Source organism: Bubalus kerabau, chromosome 15 (genome assembly GCF_029407905.1).
Source record: "Bubalus kerabau isolate K-KA32 ecotype Philippines breed swamp buffalo chromosome 15, PCC_UOA_SB_1v2, whole genome shotgun sequence".
Taxonomy (NCBI): domain Eukaryota; kingdom Metazoa; phylum Chordata; class Mammalia; order Artiodactyla; family Bovidae; genus Bubalus; species Bubalus kerabau.
The window spans coordinates 71,467,080-71,493,233 of record NC_073638.1 but is presented as its reverse complement, the minus strand read 5'-3'; the positions used below and the strand labels follow the sequence as shown (position 1 = coordinate 71,493,233).

At 38.5% G+C, this 26,154-nt stretch overlaps 1 long non-coding RNA gene across 2 annotated transcripts in view; it reads left to right on the top strand.

Annotated features, from left to right (window-relative positions):
* LOC129629332 (uncharacterized) overlaps positions 1-26,154 on the top strand; it is a 98,210-nt gene that overhangs the window by 24,854 nt on the left and 47,202 nt on the right. Inside the window, exon 3 of one of the 2 annotated variants that reach the window (XR_008703169.1) lies at positions 21,034-21,477. The exons of the other annotated variant lie outside the window; for it this stretch is intronic. This is a non-coding gene — a long non-coding RNA (uncharacterized LOC129629332). Of the gene's footprint in view, positions 1-21,033; positions 21,478-26,154 lie in introns of those variants that run through there. 2 annotated transcript variants of the gene reach the window in all.

The window sequence follows — 26,154 nt, the reverse complement described above, 5'->3', positions numbered from 1 at the left end:
TCTTGAAAACAAGAGTAGTAAATGAATCAGTATTGTATAGGTTATTTAAAAACTAATCCCTTTGAAAAATCTGTTACTTAAGTCCAACTGAAATTTAGAGGAGTCTACTAAGTATCCTCTTTCAGGCATTTATTAAAGTTGTCCTTGGGTCCAATGGTAGCTATTTCTGGGTTTAGAGTAATATAAGAGAGATCCCTTACTATCCTCACTAAAAGGTACTAGGAAAAACGCAGTTTCAGTTGCTGCTAAGTGAGGTACCTGAGCTTAGCATTTACTGGATGCCTTCTTTGGCTGGGTATATTGAAATTTTTTCATTTATTTCTAGTATCTATTTCATAGATGAGAAAAATGATGCTGAAAGTAGATTTTAAAAGGAGAAAAACCTGCATAATGTTACACAGCTAATTAGTGATTGTAGGATTTTAATCACATGTATTTGACGTGAGAGTCCCCTTGGTTTTCTCCCTAGATTAGGCAACTCAGTCATAAACAATTTTAAAGAAAGCTTTATATCTATTTTACCAAGGGTATATTTCCTTACAGTCCTTGAGTTCACTTTAATCCTGTCTTTGCTTTTGACTTAATTGCTTTTTAAATATAGGATTAACTGTCTTCAAGGAAAAACAATTTAAACAGAACAAGTATTTGTTTATATTCAGATTCATACATCCAGTAGAAGCAAGGAATAATAGAGGTCACCTTTTCGTATACTTGTGTTGTACAGATGCAGAAAACAAGGTTTCCCAAGATCACAATTAGGAAAGAAGCAGGCCTGAAACCAGATCTCTAGTATCACAAACCTGTGTTTTTCCCAATTAAGAAAACTATATAGTTGCCTTTTCCCTCAATCTCTCAACTAATTTTTTTTTCATAAAAATCCTGCAAGAAAATGATGAACTTCAGGTTTTCTTCCTTACAATAGAAAATAATGAATCAATATATATTATTAATGTGTGATAATGAAGGACAGGGAAGCCTGGCGTGTTGCAGTCTATGGGTCACAAACAGTCAGGTATGACTGAGCAACTGAACAACACTGTTGGAGTGAAGAAATTTTCCTCTACCCCTCTTGAATTCTCTTGGCTGGCCTAACAAATATTTTTGTGTGAATTCTTCTTGAGGTCCCTCAAATGTTCTGACGTTCCTTGCCTTTTGGGGAAGGGACCTTCCTTACTCACATGGTTAGGCTGCTGGGAATCCCATAAAGCTATTTGTCCAAGTGGTTTTATTGATTCCATGAGGGGCTTACCAGGTGATGCTAGTGGTAAGGAACCACCGGCCAATGCAGGAGATGTAAGAGACTCAGGTTTGATCGCTGGGGTCAGGAGGATCCCCTGAGGACGGCATGGCAAACCACTCTGATATTCTTGCCTGGAGAATCTCATGGACAGAGGAGCCTGGCAGCTACAGTTCACAGAGTTGCAAACAGTCAGACATGAATGAAGCTGCTTAGCCTGCTTGCAGGCATATTTCCATGAATATCACTGAAGATAAAACACATTTGTAAGAAGCTTTTGTAAAAGTATCTAACAGGCATAAAGAATAGACTTATGGACATGGGGAGAGGGGAGGAGAGGGAGAGATGTATGGAAAGAGTAAAATGGAAACTTACATTACCATATGTAAAATAGATGGCTAATGGGAATTTGCTGTATGGCTCAGGAAACTCAAACAAGGGCTCTGTATCAACCTAGAGGGGTGGGATGGGGGGGGAGATGGGAGGGAGTTTCAAAAGGGAGGGGACATATGTATACCTATGGCTGATTCATGTTGAGGTTTCACGGAAACAAATTCTGTAAAGCAATTATCCTTCAATAAAAAAGTAAATTAAAAAAAAACCAATAACTGTGAATGATAAATGATTTTAAAATGTCCATTATTAAATATCTGTTTCACTGCAATACAAATGACAAGGATATTTGGTTATCACTGTAACATACAATATATTAAGATAATAACTGTAACTGTGACTGATAACATTATATTTGGATATATCCAAATTTCAAAAGTTTGATATGATCTTTAGAACATTTATATTAATAACATTTACTTACTTATACAATATAATCTAAGAATTTTTACCATCATTTATTTAACAATACTTCCCATATAATTTAACATACCAAATAAGCCTAATTCATTTAATCTCTCTTTCATAAGGAAAGAAAACAGATCTTTGGAGGTGTTCCAGGAGCCCTTTGGAAAAGCCCAAAGATATTTTTAGATCATAAGACTTCATTTAGAATTTGATTTGGGGGAACTTTGTCAAGGATATCAGAAATCTTTTAAAACAATCCAAAAGAATCATAAGTCGCTGTAAAATAGTTATCCATTTAATCAAAGTGGCAAAGGCTTTATGGGAAAATAAAGAAATGTAAATAATTGTAAACTCTTTTATATTGAAAAGGCTCAGTTATTTTTTTTCTAAGTTATCAAAGACATATTAAAGACAAAATATTGAATCTTTGTTTTTCTAAACAGATTACATTAAAGGTAAAGAAAATCTTTGTTTACAATTTCCTATTAAGAGCAGATCAGTAATCTAAGAAACCTTTGCTTTTTTAACAGAGAGATGAACTGCATATTAATTTTGCACCAGCTAACTTTGTATATTAAAACTTACTTAATTAAATTTATTCCAGTCTTAGACCTAACCATACATAAAGTCTGTTTTCAAAGATTTCTTTATTTCCCCTCAAGAACAGGACAATTTTGCTCCAGTATCCTAAGCTTTTGTAATATCTATAATCATTTTGAGAGGAATTAGTGAGTTTGGGAATTGGTAGAGATAGGTGGGCTTTGTCTTATTTCTAGGGTTGTACTTCTGGTTTTTAGAGATTTTCAAGACACAGACAGGCAGGGGGAGAAGGGGACGACAGAGGATGAGATGGCTGGATGGCATCACTGACTCGATGGACGTGAGTCTCAGTGAACTCCGGGAGTTGGTGATGGACAGGGAGGCCTGGCCTGCTGCGATTCATGGGTTCGCAAAGAGTTGGACACAACTGAGTGACTGATCTGATCTGACTTCTGGTTTTTAGAGATTTTCAAGACAAAGACAGTTGTTTCTGTTAGCCCCAAGGGTCTATTTCTTATCTCCTCGTGGGAGGGTCTGGGGAATTGCTGAGGAAGTAGATGACTTTTTTTTTTCCCCTTTAAGAAGGGACATTTACAATGGATCTTTGGTTTTAGTCTAATTTCTGTTCTTTCATATTAATAAGGAATTCTCTAAGTTTAACCATCAGATATAGATATAGATATATAGATATATATAGATATATATAAGGTGTGTGTGTCTTCTCCTTTCAATTAGCCCCTCCCAAAAGTACCTATGACAGCTGTTTATGATGAGGACTCTCAAAATAATTTTTTTTTGAAAGTAGACAATTTTAAAGGGGGCTTCTCTGGAGGCTCAGATAGTAATGTATCTGCCTGTAATACATGAGGCCTGGGTTCAATCCCTGGGTCAGGAAGATCCCCTGGAGAAGGAAATGGCAACCCACTCCAGTTATCTTGCCTGGAGAATCCCTTGGACAGAGGAGCCTGACAGGCTAAAGTCCATGGGGTCACAAAGAGTCGTACATGCCTGAAGTGACCTAGCACGCCACATGCAACTTTAAAGACCCATCATCTGGTTATTGACAAGTAAGAGCTTATATTATTCTCAAATAGGGGCTGAGACAATGAACCTTTTTTTATGGCTTATCCAAAGATGCAAGAGGTATCTTACAAGAGGGTATGTAGCCTCACGAGGTCGAGAGTAAAACTCTGTGCTGCTACAGGTTCTAAGAATGGTGTCATGAAAACAGTGTCTCCCATTTCCCATGAGAATGTGTCACACCTCTAGTTATAGACCCACTAATCTGGGACACTGGACAGGCTACTGGAATGACACTTTTCTAGCACTAATACATAAATAAGAAAGATTACTCAATCTTACAAAGGCTACTTATGGACTAGGAACCCTTATGACAAAATTCCTTAAGAGCTGGAGTGGCTGGACAAGGAGACTGCTGTTTGACTTCTTGCTTGGAACCCCATTTTACTCAACTGGTCACCAGCTGCACCCCAGTAAGTGCACCTTTTAGATGGCAGAGACCAGAGAGCATATTCTCACTGTCACAAGGCTAAGTTCTAAGGATATAGAACAAGACAGAAGGAAAACCCCATTCAGTTTTTACACGAAACACCCACAAGCCTTGTTTAAACAAGCCTTACTCTGATGAGGAATGAACTCACCTGTCTGTGAGGCCAGCTCAAATAGCAGATTGATCAGATCAGCTCAGCCGCTCAGTCCTGTCTGACTCTTTGTGACCCCATGGACCCCAGCACACCAGGCTTCCCTGTCCACTATGAACTCCCAGAGCCTACTCAAACTCATGTTCATCAAATCGGTGATGCCATCCAACCATCTCAACCTCTATTGTCCGCTTCTCCTCTCGCTTTCAATCTTCCCCAGCATCAGGGTCTTTTCCAATGAGTCAGTTCTTCCGATCACATGGCCAAAGTATTAGAGCTTCAGCTTCAGCACCAGTCCTTCCAATGAATATTACAGACTGATTTCCTTTAGGATTGACTGGTTGGATCTCCTTGCTGTCCAAGGGATTCTCAAGAGTCTTCTCCAACTCCAGAGTTCAAAAGCATCAGTTCTTCAGAGCTCAGCTTTCTTTATAATCCAACTCTCACATCAATACATAACTATTGGAAAAACCATAGCTTTGACTACACAGACCTTTATTGGCAGAGTAACATCTCTGCTTATTAATATGCTGTCTAGGTTGGTCATAGCTTTTTTCCTAAGGAGCAAGCATCTTTTAATTTCATGGCTGCAATCACCATCTTCAGTGATTGTGTAGCCCAAAAAAATAAAGTCTCTCACTCTTTCCATTTTCTCCCCACCTATTTGCCATGAAGTGATGAGACTGGATGCCATGATCTTAGTTTTATGAATGTTGAGCTTTAAGCCAACTTTTTCACTCTCATCAAGAGGTTCTTTAGTTCCTCTTCACTTTCTGCCATAAGGGTGGCATTATCTGCATACCTGAGGTTATTGATATTTCTCTCATCAATCTTAATTTCATCTTGTGCTTCACCCAGCCTAGCATTTCCCATGATGCATTCTGCATATAAGTTAAATAAGCTGGGTGACAATATACAGCTTTAACGTACTCCTTTCCTGATTGGGAACCAGTCTGTTGTTCCATGTCCAGTTCTAACTGTGGCTTCTTGACCTTCATACAGATTTCTCAGGAGGCAGGTCCGGTGGTCTGGTATTCCCATCTCTTGAAGAATTTTCCACAGTTTGTTGTGACCCACACAGTCAAAGGCTTTGGCGTAGTCGATAAAGCAGGTTTATAATGGGTTTCTCTCTACTGTTCTTTTCTATGGTTCTTCCTCCTATGACAAAAGACACCATACACAAAAACAAAGGAAAATAATGACCACCTCTGGGAGGAAAGCATCAGTAGAAATTGAGTGATCTTTTTACCCAATACTAGAGTCACTATGACCCAAGGATCCCATTTCACAAATATTTTCTCCAGTTAATCTAAGTTTAGAGAGAAGAATGAAAAAGGACTCTCGCCACTTTTTCCTTCTATCTGACCTGGCAGGCAGAGGTCAGGAAGCTGACTCGGTATAAGAACTCTTAAGGGTCTGCTGACCATGGTCAGGGGGCCCAGGAGCATTGGGGGAGCGGAGTAGGTGAGCATGGGCCAGCCAGTATCCTGCAGACCCTACCAAGTGTCAGAGAAGGGGAAACGTCTGCACTACCCCACTGAGTTCTTCTGGCTGGTCTAATAACTGACCCAAGACAGATTGACAGATTTTTTAAAAAATTGAATTTATGTGTATTGAGTTCTCATAGAAGTAGGACCCCTAAAATGACCATGACAAGCTGCTTTTATATTTTTAGACAAAAGCATTTATTCATGAAGATTTAATGAAACAGGGGTGGGGGTGCTTGTGCTTCAGGTAGCAGATGAATAAAGAAGTAATAGTATTTTTTTACAGCATTCCTGTCCTTGAATTCCCTAACTCTGCTATAAGGATGCTTTCTATCCTCCTGGTATAGAAGCGAGGGTTTTACATGGGAGATTTGTTTCTAACTTTCAGGCAAAGAAAGGAGGGTCAGAGTGTTTTGTTTTTTGTTTTTTTCTTTTTAGTATTATTTTTCCCACCACCTGCTTCTCAGATAACTTTAATTCAAAATATTTAATATGCCATCGAAGCATATTTTTTATTTCCCTGCTCTGGGCTTCAACAACTTTCAAGAGATTTACAGATGGCAGTCTGTAATTTGAGCATGACACTGTGTTTGAAAGAAGCCATGTCACCTGGCAGCTTAATGTGATCCGATTTACTTTGTTCATTTTATATGTAAATTTGGTTAGTTTCTTCCATGCCATATATACCACCTAAAGCTGGCTCACCCTGGTCCTTCACTGCCATATTGGCATTCTTCGCTAGACTCACAACCATCTGAAATTGTCAGTTGTTCTGTTTGCATGTTTGCCTTGACCCTGTCTCCTTCCTGGAACATAAGACCCAAGAGAACAGGTACCTTATCTGGATTATTCATTGTAGATCATATCCCTAAAAGAGAACGCATCACATCTCAGCTCCTTCCAAATATTACTGGAATAACTAAATATGTTTTAAGAAAAAAGAATAAATTGTTGAATAAAGGACACTTTTTCCAAAGAGGAAATACAGATGGCCAACAGACACATGAAAAGATGCTCAGCATCACTAATCATCAGGGAAATGCAGGTCAAGACCACCATGAGATATCAACTCACACTTATCAGAAGGCTATCATAAAAATAAAACACAAATAACAAGCGTTGGCAAGGATGTGGAGGAAAGGGAACCCATGTACATTGTTGGTGGGAATGTGAATTGGTGTGGTGCTTTGGAAAACACTACCACGTGACCCAGCAATTCCCTGTTCTTTTGTTCCCAAAAGAACAAAAACTAATTTGAAAAATACTGGCACCCCAATGTTCATAGCAAGCATTATTTACAATTGCCAAGATATGGAAACAAATATGTGTCCATCAATATATGAATGGATAAGGAAATGTGTACATTATATATATATATATATATATATTTACAATGGATTACTACTCAGCATAAATAATAATGAAATTTTTCCATTTGCAGCAACTTGGATGAACTTGGTGAACATTATGCTAAGTGAAATAAGTCAAAAAGAGAAAGGCAATACAGTATGATATCACTTTTATGCAGAATCTAAAAAGTACAACAAACTAGCAAATAAAATGAAACATAAACAGCCTTATAGATATAGAGAACAAACTTGTGGTTACCAGCTGCCGTGGTGGCATTACAGGGGTGGGAGGGAGAGAGGTACAAACCAATGGGTATAAGATAGGCTTAAGGATGTATGGTAAAACACAGAGTATAGCCAATATACTTTAATAGCTGTAAATAGAAAGTAACTATTAAAAGTTGTATAAAAATAAAATAAAATTAAAAAAAGACATTTTGTTATCTAGTGCATTGGCAGGTGGGTTCTTTACCAAAAACACCACCTGGGTAGCCCCATGCTGAATAGCATCACTAAGCTAATTGGGTTTAGTTTGGTGCAGAGGTAAAAAATCCACCTGCCAATGCAAGAGATGCAGGTTTCATCCCTCAGTCGGGAAGATCACCTGGAGGAGGAAAAGGAAACCCACTCCTGGGTTCTTGCCTGGGAAATCCCATAGACAGAGAAGCCTGGTGGGCTACGGTCCATGGGGTCACAAAGAGTCAGACATGACTGAGTGACTTATAGGCATACACACAAATAGGATTATGATACAATGTTTTCAGTGACTGCTTCTGTGGACCACAGACCATTAATTTTTCTTATAACCTAAAATTATAAAATACTTTTATGTTAACTGTTTCATTTGATGCTTATTTATTATTAACTCTGGGCATCCAAGTCCAAGCCTAGTATGTGTGCATTCTCGGTAACAATATGATGAATAATATGTAACAATGGATGAATAATATGATTTTTAAGAAAAACAAATATGGATTTGAGAGTAATCATTTCCTGTCATAAAACAAACAGCCAAATATTTAAAAAGTTATTAATGTCTATTGGACATTGTAATCGCACTTCTCTGAAGTTACCAACATTAACGGAATGGAGTTTGCCTTCCATGACTTTATTAAGATTTCAAAAGCCTTTATTCCAGTTCCTCCAATACTCCCACCTCACCTTTAATACACTTATGTCTAACAGAGAAAATGAAGAAGACACCAGAAAAATAATTTAAAGAAGTCCTTTGTTTAAGGAAGTTTTTTGGGGTCTATTTTTTTTTCTTTTGATGTTTTCTTTATTGAAGTACAGTTGACTACGATGTTTCAGATGTACAACAAAGTGATTCTGTTTTAAATATATATATATATATATATATATATATATTCTTTTACAGATTCTTTACTACTATAGGTTATTACAAGACATTGAATATAGTTTCCTAGGTCCTTGTTTATTTTATATAGTAGTCTACGTCTGTTAATCTCAAATTTGTAATTTATCCTTCCTTCCCAATTTCCCCTTTGGTACGTAAGTTCCTTTTCTATGTGTGCGAGTCTATAAGTCTATTTCTGTTTTGTAGATAAGTGTGTTTGCATCATTTTTTGGGATTCCTCATGTAAGTGATATCATATGATATTTGTCTTTGTCTGATTTCACTTAATATGATAATAGGTTCATCCAGGTGGTGTTAGGGATAAAGAACATGCCTGCCAATGTAGGTTAGAGTTAAGAGACATGGGCTCAATCTCTGAGTTGGGAAGAGGGACGCAGCAACCCACTCCAGTATTCTTGCCTGGAGAACTTCATGGAGCCTGGAGGGCAGCAGTCCATAGGGTCACACAGATTTAAACATAACGGAAGTGACTTAGCCTATACTAGGTCCATCCACATTGCTGCAAATGAAATTATTTTCCTTTTTATAGCAAAGTAACATTCATACACATATGTGTGTGTGTGTGTGTGTGTGTATACACACATTCATCTGTTAGTGGACATTTAAGTTACTTTCATATCTTGGCTATTTAAATAGTGCTGCCTGGAGAATCCCAGGAACAGAGGAGCCTAGTGGGCTGCTGTCTATGGGGTCGCACAGAGTCGGAAACGACTGAAGCGACTTAGCAGCAGCAGCAGCAGCCATGAACACCGGGGTGCATGTATCTTTTCAAATTACACCTTTGCCTTTTCTGGATATATGCCCAGGAGTAGGATTGCTGAATCATATGGGAACTCTATTTTTAAGTTGTTTTTTCTTTTGGCCTAATGAATTTTTTAAAATATTTTGAATAGTTTCTCATAAGATTTCTCTGTGCCCCAAAATAAATATTAAATTTATTAACCAGAATGAGAAAATAAACATTTTTCACTTGTAATCAGCCTCTCCATCCTTGTTCTCTGGAAGCCATACCTGCTCCTAAAAAACTGAATCTCCAACATACTAATTCAATTGCGGAGAGAAGCCCAGGAAAGCCTAACATGGGTTGAGATCTCCTAAGTTGCCCTGTCTTTTGCAGGACAAAATATTTCTTGCCACAGTCCAAAGGATATCTTTGTTCATTTAAATGCAGAACTTTACAAATCCATTCTCTGAGAAATTTTAGTCTAGATGAATGTTGCTTTAGATTATCTTTTGATTTATATTTCTATTTAGGCTGTTAAAAATTAAAATTCAACTGAGTAAATTTTAAAGATCTTATTGACTTTATTCAACAAATCATGAATCAGGCAGCATTCAATCTAGCAGACAGAAAAGAGCTCTTAGCCGTACAAAATGCTAGACTTTTATAGCCAGAAAGGAGGGAGTTATGCTAGGCAAGGAAGGAGATTGAGTGTGTAATGTTACTTTCCTTTAGGGGACATTTGAGGTCTTTCAGGCTGATTACCTATCTAGTACCTATCAGGTGATACCTGATTTACTGGTTTGAGATTCCATTTCTAGGAGAGCTGAAAGTGTGATTAAGTCTCAGTTTGGTGACCTGGAGCTTGGCATAAGCAACTCCAATTTGGGCCTGTAGACTTGTTTGTAACATGATTGATATGTAAAAGATTAAGTCCTTTTTGAACAAAAGAAATTGAGAGCTCAGAGAACTCAACTGGCCTGGATAAGGAAATGGGAGAACTAGTGAGACAAAGTATCTTATGCTGAGTCTCACAATGAGTGGCAAGCCAAGGCTGAAATCCATGTGCCCAGATAGTATTCAGAATTAACTCTTCTTCCTGTGGTACTTGTGCTGTAAAGGTGTCTGCTAAGGGTGCAAAGAGTTGAACAGGACTGAGCAACACACACACACACACACTCAAACACAAGGGCTTCACAAAGTTGCATTCCTTTTATGAAGTTTCAAAACCACATGAAGGCAAGAACAAGCAAAGCAAAAAATTATATGGCTATCACATGTAAGAAAGAAAGGGTGGAAATCAAGCCATATACATTATTTCATCAAGGAAATGAATAGTTGAAGGCCTTGTCCTGGGAAGGTGATAATGCAAAAGAGGACAGGTAAAGCAATTATATTATTCTGAAAACAAAGGGAAATGGGTAGTTAGCACACTGATAACATTCCTGTTAAGAAGAGAACAGGCAGGTTAGATTCAAGCTGGATCATCCCTCTCCTCATTAGTTTCTTGCCAAGAGGATGTAACTGCTGAATGAAAGGATAAGCAGCCTGTTCTGAGTTAACTAGACTGATTTTGTTTCTTAACATCTATCTCCTCCCAAACTCAATAGAGCATCTTTGAGCAGGGAGTATGCATGACATTCTTCCTTTTCACTTAAAAGTATATCACTTTGATGACTAAGAGCTCTGGAATCTGAATTAGAAGGGACCTTCACTGGCATCCAGTTCAACCCTCTTCTTTTGTAAATGAATCTCACAAAGTTAATGAAACAAACTGGAGATAAATGAGAGTAATACGTGAGCAGAGTGGGTTGTTTTTTATTTGGATAAATCAGACTGCTGTGGCTATAGAACCTGAACCATACTGAATTATTGCTGAAATTTAGACGGATAGAAATGAAAAAATCATCAACCCATTTTTTTTGGTTTTTTTTGGTACTACGTGTTCCATGATGTCATAAGCTTTCTGAACTCATTTGGTGCATGTTAGTTAAACTGACCCTGCTGCTGCTGCTAACAGCTAAGTCACTTCAGTCGTGTCCGACTCTGTGCGACCCCATAGACGGCAGCTCAGCAGGCTCCCCCGTCCCTGGGATTCTCCAGGCAAGAACACTGGAGTGGGTTGCCATTTCCTCCTCCAATGCATGAAAGTGAAAAATGAAAGTGAAGTCGTTCAGTGGTGTCCGACTCTTAGCCACCCCATGGACTGCAGCCCACCAGGCTCCTCCATCCATGGGATTTTCCAGGCAAGAGTACTGGAGTGGGGTGCCATTGCCTTCTCCAAAAATTGACCCTAGGGCAGGATAAATTAGAAAACAATTTTGGGATGTTTGTCTACTATGAAAGAAATTTAAATAAGCTATAATATTTATGGCCTCTCTCTTCTCAAAGCACATGAGTGCCTACAACCTTCCCTATTTCAGAGTTTTGTGAGATTGAGTGCCTAACTTTGTATTATTGTTTTCATTTTACAGATATGGAGAATATACCACAGAGGGGAAACGTTTGCACCTGGTTAATTTTTCTCTTAATTCTACCTTATATCAGTTCAATATTTAGTAATTAGAATACAGCCTAACTATGGGCCTTTATAAAAATGATGCCTCTGACAAATTGAGCTAGAAGCATACCTGAAAGTATTTCCCCAGGTTTGTTTCTTTCTTTCTTTTTTTTTTTTTTTTTGCAGCTTCCTTTTTTAAAATACTTGGCTTCAGTTATGAAGTCAGGGTTAAAAAACAATCTGTTTCATAATATGAGATACACAGACAGTTACATCTCTTCAAATATATGTGTGCATTCTTGCTGAGTCCTGTCAGACTCTTTGCAACCCTATGGACTGTAGCCTGTCAGGCTCCTCTGTCCATGGGATTCTCTAGGCAAGAACACTGGAGTGGGTTGCCGTGCCCTCTTCCAGGGGATCTTCCCGAGCCAGGGATCGAACCCACATCTCTTATGTCCCCTGAATTGGCAGGTGGATGCTTTACTACTAGCGCCAGCACCTGGGAAGCTGCAAACATACACACATATTTACTTTAATATTTATAGTTTATAATGACAGTATGGGAGGAAAGAGCTCTCTGTGTTACACATACACACACATCTCAACTATTGGTTCTTGTGATAATTTTATGTATCAACTGATTAGGCTGTAGTATCCAGTTGTTGGGTCAGATACCAGTCTAGATGTTTCTGTGACAATATTTTCTAGATAAGATTAACATTTAAGTCAGTGGACTTTGAGAGAAGCATATTACCACCATCACCACTCCAATAATGTGGATAATCTTCACCCACTCAGTTGAAGGTTGTAAGAGAAAATACTTAGGTTCCTGATGAAACCTAAGAATTTCGGATGAAAGAATTAAGTCTCTTGAGTCTCAGACTCAAGACTTAAGATTATATCATCAACTTCTGCCTGAACAGTCAGCCTACTGGCCTGCCTTGAGGATTACAGACCTGCTTGTCTTCACAATAGTGTAAGCCAATTCCTTAAAATAAATATCTCTCTCTCCATATATTTATATTTGTGGTTATGTTATGTTAGATTAGATTGGCCAAATAGTTCCCTTGGATTTTTCACAAGATCTTACAGAAAAACTCAGATGAACGTTTTGGCCAACACTACGTCAGACTGGTTCCAATAGGAAAAGGAGTACATCAAAGCTGTATATCGTCACCCTGCTTATTTAACTTATATGCAGAGTACATCATGCGAAATGCCAGGCTGCATGAAGCACAAGCTGGAATCAAGATTGCCGGGAGAAATATCAATAACCTGAGATATGCAGATGACACCACCCTTACAGCAGAAAGCGAAGCAGAACTAAAGAGCCTCTTGATGAACATGAAAGAAGAGTGTGAAAAAGCTGGCTTAAAACTTGACATACAAAAACGAAAATCATGGCACACTGTCCCATCACTTCATGGTAAATAGATGGGGAAACAATGGAAACAGTGACAGACTTGATTTTCTTGGGCTCCAAAATCAATGCAGATTTTCACTGCAGCCATGAAATTAAAAGATGCTTGCTCCTTGGAAGAAAAGCTATGACCAACCTAGCTGCTGCTGCTGCTAAGCCGCTTCAGTCGTGTCCGACTCTGTGCGACCTCATACACGGCAGCCCACCAGGCTCCCCCATCCTTGGGATTCTCCAGGCAAGAACACTGGAGTGGGTTGCCATTTCCTTCTCCAATGTGTGAAAGTGAAAGTGAAGTCGCTCAGTCGTGTCCAACTCTTAGCAACCCCATGGACTGCAGCCTACCAGGCTCCTCCATCCATGGGATTTTCCAGGCAAGAGTACTGGAGTGGGGTGCCATTGCCTTCTCCGATGAGCAACCTAGACAGCATATTAAAAAGCAGAGACATTACTCTGCCAACAGAGGTTCATCTAGTCAAAGCTATGTTTTTTCCAGTAGTCATGTATGGATGTGAGAGTTGGACCATAAAGAAAGCTGAGCACCAAAGATTTGTTGCTTTTGAACTGTGGTGTTGGAGAAGACTCTTGAGAGTCCCTTGGACTGCAAGGAGATTGAACCAGTCCATCTTAAAGGAAATCAGTCCTGAATATTCATTGGAAGGGCTGATGCTGAAGCTGAAACTCCAATACTTTGGCTACCAGATACCAAGAACTGACTCACTAGAAAAGATCCCGAAGAGGGGAAAGATTGAAGGCAGGAGGAGAAGAGGATGACAGAGAATGAGATGGTTGGATGGCATCATCAACAAAATGGACATGAATTTGAGCAAGCTCTGGGAGTTGGTGATGGACAGGGAAGCCTGGCATGGTGCAGTCCATGGGGTTGCAAACAGTCAAACATGACTGAGCGACTGAACTGAACTGATATTATATTACATAATATCATATTATATTATATCATGTTATATCATATCATTTCAGTTCTTCTGGGAACTCTGACTAACATAATTTCCAATTTTTGAAAACAAAACTATGAATTTAGCACACAAGGCAGCTTAAAGTTTGGGAGTAAATTTGTATCTCAATTGCAATGCTCTTTATACCTGAGCTCTAGGCTATGAAGATCTGCAGATGCTCCTAGAACAATTGTCCATGCTGCAATTGTTGCTGCAAATACTTGCTTACTACGAAATTTACACATCCTTATTATGGCTAGCCTCTAGGGAATTTCTTTCCTTTCCAAGGCACTCCATCATGTACTCAGACAAAAACAACAAAAAACAATATAAAAATGTGCAATGATTTCAGCTGTGATAACCTGGGAGGGATATACTTCTCTATTGTATTCCTTAGTCTGGTTTTGTGTTGCCTCATTTGTTTTGGCACAATTGAGGTCCTGCAAGGCTAAGTGCGTGCACACACACACACACACACACACAAGAAGTGTGAAAATATCCAATTTCTTATCATACCACTGTCCATTTATATGTACTTTCTCTTAATAATCTACTCATTTCTGTTTAAGGACATATTTGCAAACACCCAATCCTCTTAATTCTTTAAGCAAATGGAATCCTAGCAATATTACACACCAGCTGGGAAACACAGCAGTCAGTCTCCAGCCTACTGTTCCTAAGTTTCCAGTGTCCTAAAAGCTCAAACTTCCTGCTCCCTCCCCTCTCCTCATAAGTATTTGCCATGCTCTGTGGTGCTCTGAGCTTCCCAGAACTCTGCTGCAAGCCTCCTTTGTTAGTAATATTGTACTGAGATTAATGAAACCAAGATGCATCTGAAGTCATCTTCATGCCAGCACACACACCCCACGTAGTTAAGGCAGCTCAGTGTAGTTCAGAATAATAACAATGATTGAAAGGAAGAAATCAGTCACAGAAGCAAAACAAGTGGGAACAAGGAAGAGGTTTTAAAACAAAGGAGAGAAAAAGGGTTTTCTATGTACTTTGAGCTTTGCACCTCTCCCACAAGTGTCCCCAGTCCAGCTTCAGTAAAGCTATAACAGAGTCTGCCACCTATTCTAAGGCAGAGTCCAGACGTTGCAGGAACTTGGCAATCCCTCTCTGAAAAATGCACATCTTTCTCTCCTCAGTAATGGCAATGTGGATGCATCTTTTCCTTGAAAGAAAATTAAAGCTCGTATGAATCAAGACAAACATTCATGCCTCATCAAACAAAAGCACAGTTTATGAAAATGTAAATGATCATATATTCATTTGGTAAATTAAACATGGCACATCCAGGCCCATGACTTGAAAGCACTGTGGTTTAAATTGAAATGAACAAAATTTATTTGGGGAGAGAAGAGAGAAATTAAGGAATAAAACACAAAATACAAATTGTTTGGAATGCTTTGAATGTGAGTCTCCAAAAGAAGATATAGAAGGCAGTGCTTCTAATGCATTTTGTCAAGTAACACTTTTGTTTCTAAAAATTGCGAAGGTCTAGGCTTTTCTAGTGCATATGTTGCAAATTTTGCAAGGCTAGTCTTTAAAAAAAAAGTGTTCTTTAAAAAAAAGTCTTTAAAAAAAAGAGTTCTACAAACATTTTCTTTTACTTGGACTCATTCCCAGACCTGAATGGAAAATAATAGTATGAAATCCTACTCGCCCTTGATAATACTACTGAAAAATCAACTTCTTGAAATTTTATCTTGCTCCCCATGAAGAAAACCACCTTCTCTTTTTGCTGCCCATTAAATTGAATTCAGTGTCTATAATAAGTATTTGTCAGTTGTCTTTGTAGGATCTATACGCCATCACAACATCCTGTCATTTCCACTAACACACACACACACACACCTTTCTCTGGTCATCAGTGTGGTTGTTTCCTATGAGTGATACACCTGTTTCCCCATTGTCAAATAGCTTGCGACATTTTACCTAAACCTAGGCTCTAAGGATCGGTCAGCATTTCCCATCCCTTTAACCATAACTGTTTGTTCAGTGATTGACACAGAGCACAGTAACAGAGTAAATCTTAGGCTTTGTTTGATGACCACTCTATGAAACACGTTTTTCTTTCCCACAAAGGGCCTAGGAAACGGGTGACGTGAGACTCAAAGGCTCTCTAGGCCTTTTTTGATCACACAGTGTGGGTGGGTGAACTTTTGGAGAAGGAGCTTCTGGCAATAAGAATGATCGTATTTAAGAAAGAGAAACTTGCTTTTTAGTGCCACTGGGTCAATTCGAACTGAAGTCAACTCTACATTTTTACTTTGTAGTTGTATGTGTCAGTAATTCTCCTTCTTGCTTTGTTCTTTTTAATTTTCTATTTTAATGATTAATAGAATGAAGTGTACTAAATGAAAAAAGAAGTCCATGACAATACATATTTGTTTCGTGTGTATTTATGTCTCCATTTGCCCTCTTCATGAGCTCTTTAAAATAAGTTTGCCAAGCAGAATGCTTGACCCATAATTAATATTCAGTAATTTTTGTTGAATTTAATTTAATCTTTATCAAACCTTCCTGTTTTTCTGGGAAGCAGAATTCCAGAAAAACATCTACCTCTGTTTCATTGACTATGCTAAAAACTTTGACTGTGTGGATCATAACAAACTGTGGAAAACTCTTAAAGAGATGGGAATACCAGACCATCTTCCCTGCCTCCCGAGAAACCTACATGTGGGCCAAGAAGCAACAGTTAGAACCTTGTATGGAACAACTGACTGGTTCGGGATTAAGAAAGAAGTGTGACAAAGCTGTTTGTTGTCACCTTGTTTATTTAACTTATACACTGAGCATATCATAAGAAATTCTGGGCAGGATGAGTTACAAGCTGAAATCAAGATTGGCAGGAGAAACATCAACAACCTCAGATATGCAGATGATGACACTCTAATGGCAGAAAGCGAAGAAGAACTAAAGAAAGTCTTGATGAGGGTGAAGGAGGAGAGTGAAAAAGCTGCCTTAAAACTAAATATTAAATATTAAAAAATACTAAGATCATGTCATTCGGTCCCATCACTTCAGTGCAAATACAGGGGGTAAAGTTGGAAGCAGTAACAGATTTCCTCTTCTTAGTCTCTAGAATCACTGCGGTTGGTGACTGCAGCCATGAAATCAGAAGGCAACTGCTTCTTGGCAAGAAAGCTATGACAAACCTAAACAGCGTGTTGAAAAGCAAAGACATCACTTTGCTGAAAAAGGTCCTTATCATTAAGGCTATGGTCTTTCCAGTTCATGTATGGTTGTGAGATCTGGACTGTAAAGAAGGTAGAGTGCCAAAAAATTGATGCCTTCAAACTGTGTTGCTGGAGAAGACTCTTGAGAGTCTCTTGGACAGAAAGGAGATCAAACCAGTCAATCTTAAGGTAAATCAACCCTGAATACTCATTGGAAGGACTGATGCTAAAGGTGAAGCTCCAATATTTTGGTCACCTAATAATGAACAGCCAACTCACTGGAAAGACTCTGATGCTGGGAAAGACAGAGAAGAAGGAGAAGAGGGTGCCAGAGGATGAGATGGCTGGATGGCACCACTAAGCAATAGACATGAACTTGAGCAAGCTCCAGGAGATGACGAGGGACAGGAAAGCCTGGAGTGCTGCAGTCCATGGGGCCATGAAGAGCTGTACACAACTGGGTGACTGAACAACAACAAATATTCTCTTTAAAGGAAAGAATGTAGAATCTGAAACCTGCTCCTTTAATTTAGATAACATCGAGTCACTGGGAAGATGGCCTCTTTCTTGAAGTTTAGAGGCAAATCTGTGCCTCTAGTTGTCTTCAAAATAAGATATAAAGCACAGACAGTGTTCTCTGCTCCACACCCTTCTCCTTTGCATGGGTATATAGCATCATTCATTCTGGACAAGATATTAAATCCTTAAATTACTGATAGAAAGGATTTTTAGTTTAACCTTTCATTGCTATGATTGAGATTTAATAGCTGGAATTCATAGGCTAGTATTACCAAAAAGGTACAATGTTGAGAAAACTTCACTTTATAATGACCATTCTGAAAATATATCAGACTCCCTGTTGAGGAAAATTACTTTGTCATCCACATTGGTAGAGTATATTCAGAGATATCGTGCTGCTGCTGCTGCTGCTAAGTTGCTTCAGTCGTGTCCGACTCTGTGCGACCCCATAGATGGCAGCCCACCAGGCTCCCCCGTCCCTGGGATTCTTCAGGCAAGAGCACCGGAGTGGGTTGCCATTTCCTTCTCCAATGCATGAAAGTGAAAAGTGAAAGTGAAGTCACTCAGTCGTGTCCGATTCCTAGCAACCCCACAGACTGCAGCCTACCAGGCTCCTCTGTCCATGGGATTTTCCAGGCAAGAGTACTGGAGTGGGTTGCCATTGCCTTCTCCGAGAGATATCATAGAAATGTGGAATAAAAGGAACCATTTGAACTAGTAGACTATCAGGTCCTCTTCCCTTCCTTCATTCTTTCCCTCCTTTCTTTCTTCCTTTTTTTCTCTTTTAAGTTCATGTGTGTGTGTGTCTGTGCGAGCGTGTGTGTGTGTTAGTCACTCATTCATGTCCGAGTCTTTGCAACCCCATGTGCTGTAGCCTGCAAGGCTCCTCTGTCCATGGAATTTTCCAGGCAAGAATACTGGAGTGGGTTGCCATTTCCTTCTCCATTTAAGTTCATACCTACATTTATTAAAAATCCTAGGTTCAGTTTTCATGTTCTACTGTTACTTTGTTTGACATCTTTTTTAACAAAAATTGTGTTGGAGTATAGTTGATTTATAATGTTGTGTTATTTTCAGGTGTACAGCAAAGTGAATCAGACATATGTATGTATATATATATATATATCTCTTTCTAATTTAGGATTTCCCACATTATTTACTTTAAATGAATTACTCCCACCTAATAAGAGGTTTGTGCAAAACTACACCCAAAAATTATTAGGAAGATTATTATAATGGGAGAGAACAGAGAGGATAAAGACTTATTTGCTCTAGGCACTGAGATAAGTGTTTAAATTAAGGGTAATTTCATTGAGTTATCAAATTTAAAAAGTTTTAGGTTTGGTAAAAAGAAACTAAATTACCTCTAAAAGTATTTGTTGAGCAATTACTTTATGCCAGATGTTATACTAAGCACTTACTTTCATTAACTCATTTCATCTCCACAGCAACTTTTTAAAATAGTTTCTTTACTTGTAATCTATTTTACGGGTGAAGAAACTAAGTTTCTAAGAAATTGCATATCTTGCCTGAGATCACACAGCTAGCAAATAAAAGAGCTGAGATGGAAAACTAGACAATCAGGCAAAGGACTATATCTGACTTTATCTTACTTGATTATGGGAGGCAGCATTCATTCCCTGTTGGTCTGATTTAAAGTCTGTGCTTCCCGTAGCTTCCTCGTGCTTCCTTAGTCATGGCTGACTCTTTGCAAGCCCAGGGGCAGTAGCCTGCCAGGCTCCTCATTCCACAGGATTTTTTCCAGGTGAGAATACTGGAATGTGTTGCTATTTCCTCTTCCAGGGGATCTTCCTGACCCAGGGATTACTCTGGAGTCTTCTGCTTCTCCTGCATTGCAGGCAGATTCTTTACCCCTGAACCACTGGGGAAGCCCTATGCTTCCCATAATCGCCCACCCAAATCCTGTGGTTCAGAAGTTTTGAGTTTTCCTTCTCATTTTGCCATAAGCAGTGTGTCCTTGAAGAAGTTGGCTAACCCTAAGGGGTCTCAATAAGCTCATCAGACTGAGTTTTTTTTTATGTTGAGTTGGATGAGTTCTTTGTATATTTTGTTTATTAACCCCTTATCAGATTTATCATTTGCAATATTTTCTTCCATTCAGTAGGCTTCCTTTTCATTCTGTTGATGGTTTCCTTTCTTCTTTTTAGTTTGACAGACTCCTATTTATTTTATTTTTACTTTTGCTTTTGTGTTTCATTCTTGAGACAGACCTCCCCCCAAATATTGCTAAAACTAATATCAAAGTGTACTGCCTATGTTTTCTTCCAGGAATTTTATAGAAAGAATAGTTTATAATACTATTTTAAAAAACTATTTCCCATAGGTGTATTTACTTAGAAATAGCGTTTGCGTTTGCTGCCATTAAAATGGAATTGGAAATAAAGTTATCTTTACTTTCTTTTTGTCTTTTAAGGATATGTACTTGGTTGCTTCAGTACCTTTTGACAATTGTGTCTGCAGCACGGCTTTCTCCATTCATTCATTCATTCATTCACTCTCAAACCTATAATATATGCCCTATAGTGTTTTAGGCCCTAAGAACACAACAGGTGAAAATGGCAAAGTCTCTGCTCTCATGCATCATCTATTCTAGTGCATAGTCTGTGGTTGAAAAGGTCTAAAGATTTTATTTTATTATCTCCTTCAAATGTGATAAGAATCCTGTGAACTAATTGTTCCTTACATCAGGTTATTGCAGATGTATTTAAAATGTGATGTGATCATGGACAGAAAAATGCACACTTTTCTTAATGCTTTGGTTGATAGATAACATATAATGACACAAAAAAGCCCATCCAAATCATACAGAATGCCGTCTCATCTGTTAAGTTTCTTTCTCTGGATACTAAAGAATTTTCACTGAAGTTCCTTCCTCTCCACCTCTTCCTTTGTATTACCCATGGACGTAACATATTTTCCAGTATCATTACTATTTATTTTAATTCCTGCCTGTACCTTGACCTGATTTTAATTTGAAGCCCAGGCATTTCTTTGCCCCCACCTTGACCTACCTTCTCCTTCCCCGCCGATGTTAGCTTTTGTAGTAGAGAAACATCTATTGCTAATGTGTAGCAGAGTGTCTGATGTATAGTATTGGGGCTCAAATATGAGATTGAATGCAATTCAATTTACGTGACTGTAGTTGGTCCCATTGAAGCCACAAACCACTTCTAGGACTAGAATACTTGAGGAAGAGCAAATCACCCTAGATATCCCAACTGTTGAAATCACTGCTGTAATTGTCCTGCTGCTTTCGTTCCTTAGCTTTTCCCTCCTGCAAAAGTGCATTGTTGCTGAGAGGAACTTGACTGTCAGCCAGAGACAGTGAAAGCCCTTTGTCCGTCTCCAATCCTCAACAACCTTTCCAGGCAAATGCAAGCTTCTTGCTGAGTCATGGATGTGATTCAACTTTCACCTGGAACAAACAACTCAGGAGGTGAAGTAGTCAGCACGCCTGCTCGTTCTCAGTCTGTAGCACCAACAACAAGGACTGCTGGTGCTGAAGGCTTTGCGAATTAAATGGACATCAGTCTATGGCAGGAAAATCCTACTCAAATTCTGACTCCCAAGTAGGGCTTTTTTCCCTTCTCTCTTGAAGGTTCTGCTTTGTCTCTAAACTATCAACTCAGAATGGAGAGAAACAGCTTTTCCGGCTTGGATGGTTTGACTGTATAATATAATCAATAAATGTCTTAAAACTGATCTGAATTTGAAGGTGTTAGAAAATTCACAGGAGATCATTCTTTGTGTGATTCTGAAATTATTTTCAATTACAGATTAGAACACCGCAGTGTCTGTAATATCATTTAATGAGGCATAATGCTTCCTTTTGTCATTTTTTCCCCTGGATTGAGATGGGCACCCTTAAGCCTCCTGACAGATTCCAGAATGCTGACAATCTCCACTCTAGCAGATGAGAAAGAGCACAACGATGCTGAAATGAGTGCCAACAGAAGTGAGAGATCTTGAAAATAAACTGCAGAAGGCACCTAAATTGGATGTAATTGCAAAGTATTCATCAAATTTTGAATTTGGACTTACTAGTAACAAGAAGTACTAAAACACTGCATAAGAGAACACTAAAATAGAAGTCAGCAACTGTGTATACATATATGGAGGGGAAGATGTCACAAAAATATCCAATGGCTGCTTTTTCCAGATCTAGAGAATATTAATATGTAGACTATATATTTTGTTTACTTGAGTGTCTGTGTATGTGTTGTTACCTATGCTGTTTTTATCTCCTTCTTTTAAATATCTAAATAATGTACTGATAAACTATAACCACACTTAGGAACAGATATTATATTAATAGTAGGATGTACAAACAAACATTTCAGGAGTAAATTCACCTCTCATTTTTTATTTTTTGAAGACACCTAAAAGTGAATATTTTAAAAGATAATAATGGTTCAGTAAGTTTTCATACATCCCACGGGGTTTTTCTGAGTTTTCAAAATGATTAGGAATTCCGTATTTCTTAATCTTTTGGTAGATTGTTGAAATTGATGTGCACAGAAAAAAAAAATTAGATCAGAAAAGCATGATGGGTAAATCAAAGGCTTGAAGAGGAAGTAAGCAGAGAAGAAGAAGGGAAAGGAAAACTTTATGGATGACAGAATGGAAAACAAGAAATGGTGAACGGTTGCAGTAGAAATAATATATAGTATATGGAGGAATATAGTAGGATCCAATGTTAGAAGGCGGGTTTTAGACACAGTCCTGATGGTCACTGAAGAAGTCTAATATCGTGATGGGAGACAGGCAGGTGCCAACATGAAAGGTGAGGCTGGGTCAGCAACCAAATTCCACTGTAGGAGCGGATGTGGTCAACCACCTCTGTAGAGCTGGAAATTGTTTGAGATTGAATGATTGTTATTGTTGATCAGTCGCCCAGGCGTGTCTGACTGTTTGCGACTCCATGGACTGCATCACACCAGGCCTCCATGTCTCTCACCATCTCCCAAAGTTTGCCTAAGTTAATGTCCATTGCATTGGTGATGCCATCCAGCCCTCTCATCCTCTGATGCTCTCTTCTTCTGCCCTCAATCTTTCCCAGCATCAGGGACTTTTCCAATGAGTCAGCTGTTTGCTTCATGTGACCAAAATACTGCTGCTTCAGCTTCAGCATCAGTCCTTCCAAAGAGTAATCAGGGTTGATTTCCCTTAAAATTGACTGGTTTGATCTCCTTACTGTCCTGTAACCATAATTTTTTTTTTCAATTCAATATTTACATGAGTGGCAGAAATCTCAGAATGAAGTGTAACTATTAAAGTGGTTTATTTCTTCTGTACATAAAAAATACCCATTCCATGACTAGAGATGTGGATCGTAGCATCACCCAGGAGCCAATTTTACCATTTTCAACATGTCATAAAGATTTTTATCTTGTCATGTTGCTCCCATTCCAGTGAGACAATATCCCTTCCAGCCTCTCAGAAAGAAATGAGCAAAAGGACATCTTCTAGCCTTTAAATACTATTTCCTGGAAGTTGCACAGCCACTTCGGTTTACATTCTTTAAGCCAAAACATGGCTACATCATTCTGCAAAGGAAAAAGAGGAAGGTAGTTTTTGTTCTACTCAGCCACATGGTTAGGTAAAAACTGTGTAAAAGAAAAGGAGAAATGTGCTCAGTTGCTCAGTCATGTCCTCCCCTTTGCAGCCCCGAAGGGCATCCTCTGGCCTTTAAATGCTATTTCCTGGAAGTTGCCATGGAACTTTCCAGGCAAGAATACTGAAGAGGGTTTTCTTGCTTGTAGGATGGATACCATATGAAAAATAATGATTTCTGCAATAATATATAGAATATTTTTTCCATTATTGACACTGACAATGTCAAATCTTTTCATATAAATGATGGATTTAATCAAAGAAAAAGACCAATCAGGAAGGGAGACAAGTTAAGATCTTCTTGGAAAGGTTCTTTGTTAATAATTAGTGCCCACGCTAGCAGAATGGAGATAGAAAACTCCAATCCATGGACAAGATAGGGGTAAGAACATTTGGTGGTTCTCTGGTTGCAAACTATAAAAGAACAGAATTTAACAGTCATTCTTATTTTTCCAGGCTAGTAGTGGTTATCTGCGTATGGCAATGATCATAAGAGAATTAGGTGGATAAGGTGACATGTATTCTTGCCTGGAGAATCCCATGGACAGAAGAGCCTGGCAAGCCATGGTTCATGGGGTCACAAAGAGTCGAATGGGACTGAGCAACTAACACACACACAGAGGTGACATAAGAAATGCCTAAGGGACAGTCATGATGGCTAAATATTCAGGTTCTTGAGATGCAAAGGTAAACAATGCAAGTGCCTTCCCCTGAAGGAGATCCTACAGATAGTAGGAAACACTCAACTGAGTGCATGAGTTGTATTTTTAATGGAAACATATGTCTTCATCATATGCTAGAGCAGTTTCACCTCTTAATTATATATTTATTCAAGGGGCACACTTTCTTTTTGAGGAGAACTTTCTGCAGCCTCTAATTCTCTTTTGTAGTCTTACCAGCTTCTGCTACATCTTTAGTAAAATGAGATTTCATTGTGCTTTTTAAAAATTCCTTTTTTAAGTTTACCTGTAGTATAAAGTCAAGTCTTTTTCTTCAGAAAGATACATGAAACCTAAAAATTCTGAACCACAAATTCTTAAAAAATGTCTTTTTGAACAACTGTTGACAAGAAAAGAGAACCTTTATATACAGTTGGTGGGAACATTAATTGGTACAGCTACTGTGGAAAGCAGCATGAAGGTTCCTCAAAAAACTAAAACTAGAATTACTATATGATCTAGCAATTCCACTGCTGGGTAGATATCTGAAGAAAACAAAAACACTAATTTGAAAATATACATTCACCCCAGTGTTCTTAGCAGCACTATTTATAATAGCGCAGGAATGGAAGGAACCCAAGGATCCATCAGCAGATGAATGGATAAAGAAGATCCATCTATCTTTATATGCAGGAGACCTGGATTCAATTCCTGAGTTAGGAAGATCCTCAGGAGAAGGGAATGGCTACCCACTCCAGTATTCTTGTCTGGAGAAGCCTGTGGACAAAGGAGCCTGGCAGGCTTCAGCCCATGGGGTCACAAAGAGTAGGACACAACTGAACAACTAACACACACACACACACACACACACAAAATGAAATATTGCTCAACCATAGATGATAATGAAATTCTGCCATTTGCAATGTGAATGGACCTAGAGAGTATTATGCTTAGTAAAATAAGTCAGAATGAGAAAGACAAATACTGTATGTTATCAACTGTATGTGGGGTCTAAAAAATAAAATGTACAAACAAAACAGAGACAAACAGCAGAAAATAAGCTAGTGATTTTCTTTCACTTAAGGAAATTTTCTTCTGCATATTATTATTTCTTTCTCTCTGTGGTCTTTATTCTCTTTGAAACTCCATTTAGATGTCCTTTGGAGCCCCTAAATCCATACTTCTTCTAAATTAACTTCTCCCATGTTTTCTATCACTTTTTTTTCATTCTGACTCTGTATTCTGAAAGGTTTCCTTGATTTTCATCTCTCAGTTCTCCAGGTAGGTAATCAACTTCAGGATTCCATACACATTGTATTGATGATCATAATTTGTATTCACTGGATCTCTTATATTTTTTTTTTTACAAAAGCATCATTACTTTTAATTGCTGCAATATAGATACAGATAGTTGGGTTTCCCTGGTGACTCAGTGGGAAAAAATCCACCTGCACTACAGAAGATGCAGGTTCAATCCCTGGGTCAGGAAGATCCCCTGGAGAAGAGCATGGCAACCCACTCCAGTATTTTTGCCAGGAAAATCTCATTTTTGCCAGAAAATCTCCCTGACAGGGCTACAGTCCATGGGATCACAAAGAGTCAGACACGAATGAAGCAACTGAGCTTGCACGCGCACAGAGATAATACTCTTTTAAATCAAATTTTCTTCCAGGTTATTGTTTGTTCATCTGGAGAGTTCTCGTTAGCATTTTTTTTTTTTTTGGTCTAAAATCTCTGGTAATCTTTAGTTGATGATTTATTTGTCTTTAAAGGGAAAGTCTGGGCTGATTAATGTAGGTGGTGGGCATTGGTTTCTTCCGTAGTTGGATAGACAGTTTTCCCCAGGTAGCCTCTCAGATGAGAGAAAATCATATGCCTGCAGAATAAAAGCAAAAGATATAGGTCTCCAGAGTGTCTAGTTAGGTACTGAGCATGTGGAATTTTCAGAGCTAGGCAATCCCACACCTCCTAGTTGGAGCATTTAGCATGCATCAATCTCAATGCCACCTTAACATACTAATATGGCCATTAATATTCATCTCCATGCAGTTTAAAATTTGCAGATAAAATGAGTTGGCCAGTATACAGAGAAAAAAATATGCCTGGAATATAG